The sequence below is a fragment of the Triticum dicoccoides genome, chromosome 3A, assembly GCF_002162155.2.
Source record: "Triticum dicoccoides isolate Atlit2015 ecotype Zavitan chromosome 3A, WEW_v2.0, whole genome shotgun sequence".
Taxonomy (NCBI): domain Eukaryota; kingdom Viridiplantae; phylum Streptophyta; class Magnoliopsida; order Poales; family Poaceae; genus Triticum; species Triticum dicoccoides.
Window position 1 is genome coordinate 20,159,933 of NC_041384.1, and position 11,305 is coordinate 20,171,237.

Below are 11,305 nucleotides of genomic sequence, written 5' to 3' on the forward strand. Positions count from 1 at the left end.
CTTTCTTGTGAATAGCATGGTAACTTACACGTCATAGACCTGGCAACTTTTGTACACTGGTCCTAATTACTTTGGCCGGGGGGAGGGGGGTTGATGAAATATCCCCTGGTAACTTTTATGTGAATAGCATGGTAACTCACACATTGAGACCTGATAACTTATGTACCTCGGTCTTGATAACTTTGACATGGGGGGGGAGGGGTTGATGAAATACCCCCAGGTAACTTTTGCGTGAATAGCATGGTAGTTCACACATCATATACCTGATAACCTTTGTGCCTCGGTGCTGATAACTTTGGCGAGCGTGTGATAAAATGTACCCATGGTAACTTTAATGTTAATGGCATGGCAACTCACTAATCACAGACCTGATAACTTATGTACCCAGGTCCTCGTAACTTTTCCTCCAGTGGGGGAGGGGCAGGGGTGGTTGATGAAATATTCTCCTGGTAACGTTTATGTGAATAGCATGGTAACTCACACATCGCTGACCTGATAACTTATGTACCTCGGTCCTGATAACTTTGGCATGGAGGGGGGGGGTTGATGAAATATCCCCTGTTAGCTTTTTTGTGTGAATCACTTAGTAACTCATCATCGAAGACCTGATAACTTATGTGTCTCGATCCTGATAACTCGGTCCTGATATACCCCATTTTTATGGCCTGGCAATTTCTATATAAACAAGATGGTAACTTATATACCACAGACGTGGTAACTTATTTAGCATGGGCGTGATAACTTTTGACCCAAAAAAAAGTCGTCGGAACATATCAACATGGGATCTACTTTTGAAGGTCTCATTGCGACAAATCTTTTATGTGAAAATGGTTTTTCAATCGGAGCGACGGTTTGAGCTACAAAACATTTTAAAGTTTGAAATAGGGGGAAATCTAGCATGACATCAACTTTTCGTCTTTTAGTGCATATATGCATGTAATTAGAGGTAGGAGTGCACATGAAAATAAAATTAGTCATTTTAATGCATGCATGTATATAATTAAAGTGAAGTAAGGATCGTTCTTGCCTATTGCTAAAATACGAACGTTTGGTAGTTATAAAAGTCCTTTACTTATTATAGTATGCAGTGTTATTGCATAATAGGCATATTAAGCAGCAAGTAGCCAGGAGAAACCAGGGATTTGAGATCATCATGAACAAAATTTAAAGTTCATTACACACTTGATGAAACAAGTGACACATGCATCTTGGCTCTAACATCACATTGATAGAGTACTGAAATCATCTCCAAAAAAAGAATGAACAAAATAGTGACCGTGGATGGAGTGGCTTATCTTCACCTCGTGCTCAATGCATCCATTGTCCCAGATCCCGGGCTAATCTTCGCCGCCGCCGCCGCCGCCGGTAACCGCTGTATCTTTTTGAGCCTCACCTCCCAATTTCAGTGCAAAATGCAGCCATCATCTTGGAATTCCTTGATAATATCCCTGCCAAGTGCACCATATACAGCTACTCTAGTATGGTTAAAGCAATAAAGGAAGTTGGGTACCTTTTGTTGGATGTCATCCTTGGATTCAGATCCAATTGATCGAGCAGCTCTGTTGAGGGCATTGTTGGTGCTTCCACCTCCTTGGACATTCAAAGTAAGGCTCCAGATTTTGTCTTCCGAACCTAGTTCAGATTGTGAATAATGAGAGAAAAAACTATCGAATATGTCGCCTTTCATTTTCAGCAGTTTCCCTTCAAATGTGAATCCATCAATGTATGGATATGTTTTCTATTAACACCCAATCTGAAACAAAGCTAACTATAATAAATTAGAGAACACAATTCAATAGTTTTCAGTGATGTTACCAAAGAATTATATAATGTTATTTGAAAGCGTACATCATACCTTTACTGCATTGGTATTCATAATTATTTGAGTGGCGAACTGAGCTTTATTTACCTACTATATTTTTTTATTCGCCAAAGCCTAAAATAATATAACCTTGGCAAGACGTATCCGTAAACGTACACAACCTCAGGTTGTAGTTCTGCCTGATCTATCTCCTCCAACACCCATGGTTAAAACTTTGAGAGTTATATATTGATCTTAACCGATAGGAAATAAACACAATAACAATGGACAAGAGCATAGTGTATTCAGTGCATCACTTTATGTTTATACAATGTACATGATGATCAAGCGAGTATCATATGTTGTAAGAACTAAAGCCTCTAACACAAGTTGAATTTGAAGATTGCAGAAATCATGAGAAGCAGATTGAACTGAAAGTAATTTATAAAAAATTTGAAAACATAAGTAAAAAAATTGAAAACTATGAGAAGGTAGTGCCTGGAGCCTCTATGCTTGCTCTGTTTCAACTTCTTCTTGGACTAAAGATGTTGAGTAACTTCGTGCCTGCACGTCAGTTCTTGGTGTTCGGCTCGCTGTCCAAGTTAGCGCCATGGTCGGGGCCATCGCCAGCGGCCAGATGGCCGAGCACATTGGACAGAAAGGGGTGAGAAAATCTTGACCCCTCCCTCCCTCCGAATGAAAATTAAGAGTTGAGCTTGTATTAGTCTCAAATCTCATGAGTTATTTAATTAGTTGTGTGTGGCATTTGATACGATAATCAAAGAAGAGAAATTGGTGTTGCAGACAATGTGTAGGTGAAGACTTTTTCTGAAAAGGTTCATTATTTTGTTCATGTCATATGCTTGCAAGCTGCAACAAATTAATTCTTGACTACACTAAAGTTTTAATCTTTTATACTATGGACATGCCTACTGAATTTTCAGTCGTTAACGATGGTGGCGATTCAGAACATCATCGGTTGGCTCGCCATCTCCTTCACGAATGTATGGCATGATGCACCCACATGTTTCCCAAGCTTATTTTCTGCCATTTCTCTTCTCGCGACGATACGAGCTTCATGCTTGCTAATCGATGTTTAATCCACATGACTCATCACTTCTCTACATGGGACGACTGCTTCAAGGATTTGGTGTTGGTGTCATATCATACATGGTTTGTAATAAAGTATCTTCACTGCATGATTATTCTGTGCCTAGGATGTTCATGACTTTATGCTTTAAGGTTTTGAGTAATTCTCAGCTGGTTCAAAAATGTTTAGAAACAAGAGAGCAACTAATATGTCAATATACTGGATGCAGAATGGTCCAGGGTTTATTTTTTTTGGAAAAGATGGTTCATTGTTTATACCTACGCACCCCTACCAAAACTAAATTAATCTTTTGAAATTAGAACATTTTTACTTTGTGCTTGGGCCTCAGTGCATGCTGATTTTTATGGCTTTATGCTTTAAGAGATTCAGTACTTCACCATCGTATATACCAACTTATTTTATTGCCAACAGATTATTGAGCTACTTAATAGTTACAATACTAACTCCTATGTATGAATTAGGCATGCGATCATACCAGATGCCTGTATACATCAGAGCTCCTCAGAGCACAAGAGGATCGCTTGGCTTCATGAAATCCTCAAATGCAGAATCAGCAATAGCTATGTAAAAGAAAAGAAGCACAGTCAGTATGCTACATGACATGAGAACAACAGATGACTACCTAATCTAAGTACAACATAAGTTTCGTATAAATAGGATCGAAATGAATCATAGTTAATGGTTATAGTCAATAAAATGCCAGAATGAGTTATATTGACCAACCTAAGTACCTAATATTGTTAGGTCCATTAGACAGTGTGCAATCAAAATCATGTGATAGTTAACTATTTCTATTCCAATAGATTGTATACAACACAGTCTGATATTTTAGATTCAAAAGAAGAATCCAGTATCAGAGGCTATCTGAACTTACTTTTGAATCACGCCACCGCTAGTCCACTGCCTCCTGATGATAACACCATCAATCATTAGGTTGGTTTCCATCCATCAGTATGTTCACCCTTGAGAAGTCCAGGCTAGGGTGCTACAATTAGGATCCCTATCAGATAAACGAAGAACTATATTTCTTGATATAATTGGAGGGATTCCACTACCATAACAACAGGTGGATGCAGCTGTTCAACCCGGGTGGGGTGATGAAGCCATGTACCTAGGGTAGGGGCACAGACCTGTCCAAGGAGCCCTACCCTAGGACATCCCTAGGAAGAAGTCACCTTTCAATCGACTTGAAGGTATCCCACTCGACGGGTTCAAGACACTCAACCAAGAAGCTATCACTCGACCATGAAGCCAACCACTCGACCGCCAGGAGACCTAAAGTCACTCCGCAGGCAAACGGTCGGCTATCGAGTAGTCTTTATGGTCATTATAGCACTTTATTAGGGGCGTTACCAGTAACGCCCAACCTTAAATGTACCTTAAACCCTGCATTACTGAGGGCAGGAGGGGGCCAGCGAACTCTATATAAGCCACCCCCCTCCTCAGTATGAAGGGTTCGCACCCCTGTTATTCACATGCCAGTAATCCAGTCAACAGCCTCTGGGCACCGAGACGTAGGGCTGTTACTTCCTCCGCGAAGGGCCTGAACTCGTACATCTTGGTGTGTTTACAACTTCCCAATAGCTGAGATCTAGCCTCTCCATACATACCCCCCTACATCACTGTCAGAGTTAGAACCACGACAGTTGGCGCCCACCTTGGGGCAGGAATCTTAGCACCTGATTGGAGAAGTTGCGATTTTTCCGATTCCTTTAATCATGGTTTCTTGCGGAGTTTTGGTGGAGGGCCGCGAGATCCGCCTCGGCGCGCTCACGTTCATCGCCGACGACTCCGCCCGGCTTCAGGAGGCGCCACTCGACATCGACGCGCTCCCCGTCCGCGGTGCGACGCATTTTCGCGCATGCGTTCGTGGCGTCCTCCTGCAGCAGCCGTCGACCCAGTATCGGTCGGCCCCCGTGTCGTCTCCCCGCTCTGTCTCCCACCGGCGCAAGCGCTCCGGTCGGTCGAGACTTCAGAGGTGGGTGAGGCATGTCGTGGCTCGCCAGTCGGCCGCCCCGCAAGTCGCGGCAATCGAGCCCGACGAATCCCTCTGCGGCCTGTTCGACTGGCTCCGCGGAGACCGCATCCGAGTGCGACAGCAGCGACCCAGCGGCTGAGATCCTGGCGGTCGATGGAACACACAGTCCTCCCGGTTTCCCTCGCGCTGATGGAGGCGCGGGTGGGGGTGACCCGTCGCATCCCCACGATGAGTATCTCCCCGAACCTCTCACGTCATTATAGCGAGAGGAGCTTCGCCGCCGAAACATGGACGCGCTCCACACTCCTATCGTCGGAGAGACCCCCGAGGCTCGGGCCTTGGAGGACGCGCGCTTGGCTAACTTGGCCGAGCGCACTCGACTGGAGAATCTCCAGCGAGCACTCGATGAGCAAGCGCGCCAGCGGGCTCCTGAGTCTAGTCGACGTCAGCTCTTCCCGCCGACGCAGGTATACCGTACCCCAGTTCAGAATTTGGCCGCCGCGGCCCGTATAGCAGAATCGATGCAGCCCTCCCAGTCGGAGGCTGGCAGGGGTTTGTTACAGATCAGAGCGTTGCTCCGGGCGGCGGGAAACCAGAATTCCACTGTTTCTCAGTCGCGGAATAGGATCCACAGTCGATCCGTCGCAACAGATACAGTCCAGTCGGCTCACAGCCCGCGGTCGCCCCCGAGGCATGAGGGACGTGGCGACCGGCATGATCAGTACAGAAGGAATGAGCAGTATGACCACCGATCCGATCATGATGATCGACGTCGAGTGCCAACCCCTCCCCCGAGGAGTGGGTCATATGCACCTCGACATCGAGATGACAGGCGCCCTCATAGCGTTGGGCAGAGGATTCCCGTCGACCCCAGGGACCCAGGCTTTGATGCGAGATCTGTCCTCGTTCAAGGCTTGGTTGACAGGAACAGGGCTCATCGGGAAGGCCAGAACAGAGATGCGCCCACCAGCACCAGAATACGTGTTTCAGGGCCAGAGTGTTTCAGTCGAGCCATCAGGGCCGCGGTGATTCCTCCCAACTTTCGGTTGGCGACTGGAGTCAGCAAGTTCACCGGTGAGTCTAAGCCTGACACTTGGCTCGAAGATTATCAAGTGGCTGTGCAGATTGGCGGTGGCAATGATGAGGTGGCTATGAAGCATTTGCCTCTTCTGTTAGAGGGCTCGGCCAGAGCGTGGCTGAATCAGTTAGCACCCAGCAGCATCTACACTTGGGAGGATCTCTCTCGAGTGTTTGTCACAACCTTTGAGGGAACATGCAAGCGACCTGCAGGCCTTACAGAATTGCGGTCTTGCATGCAGAAGCCGAGTGAAACTCTGAGGGATTACATCCAGAGGTGGATCACTTTGCATCACACAGTTGAGAACGTACCGGATCACCAAGCAGTTTGTGCCTTTAAAGAAGGCGTCAAGAACAGAGAGTTGAACCTGAAGTTCGGTCGGACCGGAGAAATGTCCCTGAATCGGATGATGGAAATCGCCACCAAATACGCTAACGGAGAAGATGAAGATCGACTCCGGAGTGGCAAGCAGAAAGCAGTCGCCCAGGAAACCGGGGGCAATTCCAGTCGGAAGCAGAAGTGGAAGGTCGAGCCAGCCGCCCCTGGGGAGGCCCTGGCCGCAACCCAGGGAAATTTCAAGGGAAAACCCAAAGGCCCCTGGAAGCCCAAGAAAGTCAAGGATCAAGATGGAAATGATGTTTTGGACCTGCCATGTCACATCCACACCAAGAAAGATGAGGAGGGTAATTTCATTTACCCAAAGCATACCACTCAACAGTGTCGGCTCCTGATCCAGCAGTTTCAGGGCAAACAACCCAAAGATAAAGAAAAAGAGTCGGACAGAGTCGAGGACAAGGAAGATAGCAACGACGGATACCCCCAAATCAATTCCACCCTGATGATTTTTGCTGATGTCGAAAGCAAAAGTCGACTGAAAGTCATTAACCGTGAGGTGAATATGGTTGCTCCAGCGACACCCAGTTATCTGAAGTGGTCTCAGACTGCCATCACATTCGACCAGTCCGATCACCCTACGCACATTGCCACCCCTGGGAGGCAAGCTTTGGTGGTCGACCCAGTTGTCGAAGGCACTCGACTGACCAAAGTCCTGATGGATGGTGGCAGTGGCCTGAACATATTGTATGCTGAAACATTGAAAGGGATGGGCATTCCGATGTCCAGGCTCAGTGCCAGCAACATGAGCTTCCATGGAGTCATTCCTGGAAAGAAAGCCGAGTCACTCGGCCAGATTGCTCTCGACGTGGTTTTCGGTGATTCAAAGAATTACCGCAGGGAAAAGTTGACATTTGAGGTTGTGGACTTCCAAAGTGCTTATCATGCTATTCTGGGCCGACCAGCTTATGCACGCTTCATGGCTCGACCATGCTACATGTATCTCAAGTTGAAGATGCCCGGCCCCAGAGGTGTGATCACCGTTACCGGCAATCGGAAGAAAGCAGAAGAGTGTTTTCAGAAAGGATCGAAGATTGCTGACGCTCAGATGGCAGTTGTTGAGCTACAAGAGTACCAGAAGACTGCTGATCCGAGTGAATTGCTACGAGCCAAGAAGCCTGCTTCAGAATCTGCTTTTCAGTCGTCCGGTGAAACTAAGCCAACTCACATTCACCCGACCGACCCCGACGCTGCTCCGACTCACATCTCGACGATGCTCGACTCCAAATAGGAAGAAGCGCTCATCCAGTTCCTCCATGAGAACTGGGACGTCTTCACATGGAAGCCTTCTGACATGCCTGGAGTTCCCAGGGGGCTGGTTGAGCACCGCCTACGAGTCGACCCGAAGTTCAAGCCTGTGAAAGAACATCTTCGACGGTCCGCCGTCCAGAAGAGGAAAGCCATTGGCAAGGAGGTGGCTCGGCTCTTAGCAGCGGAGTTCATCCGAGAGATTTACCACTCCGAGTGGCTCGCCAATGTCGTCATGGTCCCCAAGAAGGACAAGTCATTTCGCATGTGCATTGATTTCAAACATATCAACCGGGCCTACCCGAAAGATCATTTCCCTCTCCCTCGCATCGACCAAATAGTTGACTCGACTGCGGGGTGCGAGAGATTGTCTTTTCTAGATGCCTATTCCGGGTACCATCAGATCCGTCTGTATGGACCCGACGAGATCAAAACAGCTTTCATCACTCCCTTCGGATGCTTCTATTATGTCACCATGCTGTTCGGCCTCAAGAACGTCGGAGCCACGTTCATGAGAATGATTCAGAAGTGTTTACTCACTCAAATCAGTCGGAATGTGGAGGCATACATGGATGATATAGTGGTCAAGTCACGCAAAGGTTCCGACCTACGGACTGACCTTGCTGAAACCTTTGCCAACCTCAGGAGGTACGATATCAAGCTCAATCCATCAAAGTGCACATTCGGAGTTCCAGGTGGAAAGTTACTCGGTTTTCTCGTTTTCGAACGGGGGATCGACGCCAATCCTGAAAAAATTGGTACCATACTCCGGATGAAGCGTCCTGTGCATGTACACGATGTCCAGAAACTTACAGGTTGCTTGGCCGCTCTAAGTCGATTCATTTCTCGTCTCGGTGAAAAGGTGTTGCCTCTTTACCGACTGATGAAGAAGTCTGACAAGTTCGAGTGGACTCCAGAAGCTGACACAGCGTTTGCAGAGCTCAAAGCTCTGCTCTCCACCCAGCCGGTGCTTGCTGCCCCAATCAGCAAAGAGCCTCTGCTGCTTTACATTGCAGCCACAGGACAAGTTTTCAGTACAGTACTTACGGTCGAGCGGGAAGAAGAAGGAAAGGCCTTCAGAGTTTAGCGCCCAGTTTATTATGTGTCTGAAGTTTTGACCCCTTCAAAACAAAGATATCCTCACTACCAGAAGCTTGTATATGGGATTTATATGACCACGAAGAAGGTTGCACATTACTTCTCTGACCACTCCATTACAGTCGTCAGCGACGCCCCATTGTCAGAGATCCTGCACAACAGAGATGCAACTGGTCGAGTGGCTAAGTGGGCGATTGAACTCCTTCCCTTAGATATCAGGTTTGAAGCAAAGAAGGCTATCAAGTCCCAAGCAATCACAGATTTCGTCGCCGAGTGGATTGAACAGCAACTTCCGACTCAAGTCCACTCGGAGCACTGGACCATGTTCTTCGATGGATCTAAGATGCTGAATGGTTCCGGTGCTGGGGTAGTATTGGTCTCCCCCCGAGGAGATAAGCTCAGATATGTTCTCCAGATCCACTTCGATTCCTCCAATAATGAAGCAGAATATGAAGCACTCTTATATGGGTTGCGCATGGCCATTTCACTCGGCGTCCGGCGCCTCATGGTCTACGGCGACTCAGATTTGGTGGTTAATCAGGTGATGAAGGATTGGGACGTCAGAAGCCCAGCCATGGTTGGCTACTGCAACGCAGTAAGAAAGCTAGAAAAGAAATCCGAGGGGTTAGAGCTTCATCACATCCCCCGACTGAAAAATCAAGCAGCAGAAGCGATTCCCAGCAATGTGTTTTTGGAGCACATCCGCTCGCCGTCAGTCCAGGAGGATCCTTTCACAGAAGAAGCCCCACAACCGAAAAGTGCCACAGATCTGACTGAAGGCGAAGTTCCTGCTGTGGTCGACCTAATCATGGAAGTCTTGGCAATCACTCCCGACTGGACGATACCGTACATCGCGTATATCCTAAGGAAAGAACTCCCGGAGGACGAGGAAGAGGCTCGACAGATCGTCCGCCGATCCAAGGCCTTCACAGTCATAAAGGGACATTTATATAGAGAAAGCGCGACTGGAATCGGTCAGAAGTGCATAACACCAGAAGAGGGTCAGATAATCCTCAATGATATCCACTCAGGGACCTGTGGTCACCATGCGTCCTCTCGGACCATTGTGGCTAAAGCATACCGAGCGGGATTTTACTGGCCTAGAGAAAATGAGATGGCAAATGAAATAGTCGACAAGTGTGGAGGGTGCCAGTTCTACTCCAACATGTCACACAAGCCTGCATCAGCCCTGAAGACCATTCCACTCGTCTGGCCCTTTGCTGTCTGGGGACTGGACATGGTTGGCCCACTGAGAACAGGCAGAAGTGGTTTCACTCATGTGCTTGTGGCAGTCGACAAGTTTACCAAATGAATTGAAGCTAAGCCTATCAAGAATCTTGATGCTTGTACTACTATCAGTTTTGTATGAGGGCTAACATTCAGATATGGAGTCCCGCATAGCATCATCACTGACAATGGGTTAAACTTCGATTCGGACAAGTTCAGAGCTGTTTGCGCCTCTCAAGGCACTCAAGTCGACTATGCATCGGTCGCCCATCCCCAGTCGAATGGACAAGCTGAAAGAGCAAATGGTCTGATTCTCAAAGGACTAAAGCCTCGACTGATGCGTGATCTCAAGCACGCGGCAGGTGCTTGGGTCGACGAGCTTCCGTCAGTTCTGTGGGGATTGAGGACCACCCCGAACCGGTCGACTGGAAGAACTCCATTCTTTCTGGTTTATGGAGCCGAAGCAGTTCTGCCAAGTGATCTTCTTCACAACGCACCCCGAGTCAAACTTTATACCGAAGATGAAGCAGAACAAGCCCGGCAAGACGCAGTCGACCTCCTAGAAGAAGAAAGAGAGATGGTCATGATCAGATCGACCATTTATCAGCAAGACTTGCGTCGATTCCACGCCAGGAATGTCAAGAGTCGAGCCTTCCAAGAAGGGGATTTGGTCCTCCGAGTGGATCAACAGAAACCACACAAACTTGCTCCTACTTGGGAAGGCCCCTTCATCGTCACCAGAGTCCTCCACAATGGAGCATATCACCTCTACAATGTTGATCACCAGATCGACGAGCCACGAGCTTGGAATGCGGAACTACTCCGCCCCTTTTACACTTGAGTTCTCCCTTGGACGAGATGTAATAAGTAAAAATTTCCCGCAGTTCATTTTTATCAAAGACAAGAGTGTTCCAATAATTGCTGTCACTTTTGTTTGCGTGCGAAATCCCTCAGTGGGTGACTTAGCTGCGAATCCGTTTCGCCTAAGTTCGAAAAATCCTACCGAGTGGAGAGCCAGACTCCCACTCGGGGGCTTAGCTGCAGCCCAGTGCTTGCCTAAGTGTTTAAAATCCTACCGAGTGGAGAGCAAACCTCCCACTCGGGGGCTTAGCTGCAGTCCAGCACTCGCCTAAGTTCTCTCACTTAGAGACTTAGCTGCAGTCCGGCACTCGCCTAAGTTTGAAAAAAATCCTACCGAGTGGAGAGCAATCCTCCCACTCGGGGGCTTAGCTGCAGTCCAGTACTCGCCTAAGTTCTCCCACTTAGAGATTTAGCTGCAGTCAGGCACTCGCCTAAGTTTGAAAAAATTCCTACCGAGTGGAGAGCAATCCTCCCCACTCGGGGGCTTAGCTGCAGTCCAGTACTCGCCTA

General features: G+C 47.8%; 1 long non-coding RNA gene across 1 annotated transcript; it reads right to left on the reverse strand.

The window, feature by feature from the left end:
• Positions 1 to 2,304: 2,304 nt before the first annotated feature.
• LOC119271016 lies at positions 2,305 to 3,908 on the reverse strand. Its single transcript, XR_005134397.1, has 3 exons — positions 3,787 to 3,908; positions 3,388 to 3,472; positions 2,305 to 2,491 (listed from the first exon to the last, which is right to left on the reverse strand). It is a non-coding gene; the product is annotated as an uncharacterized LOC119271016 (long non-coding RNA).
• Between the last annotated feature and the right edge of the window lie 7,397 nt (positions 3,909 to 11,305).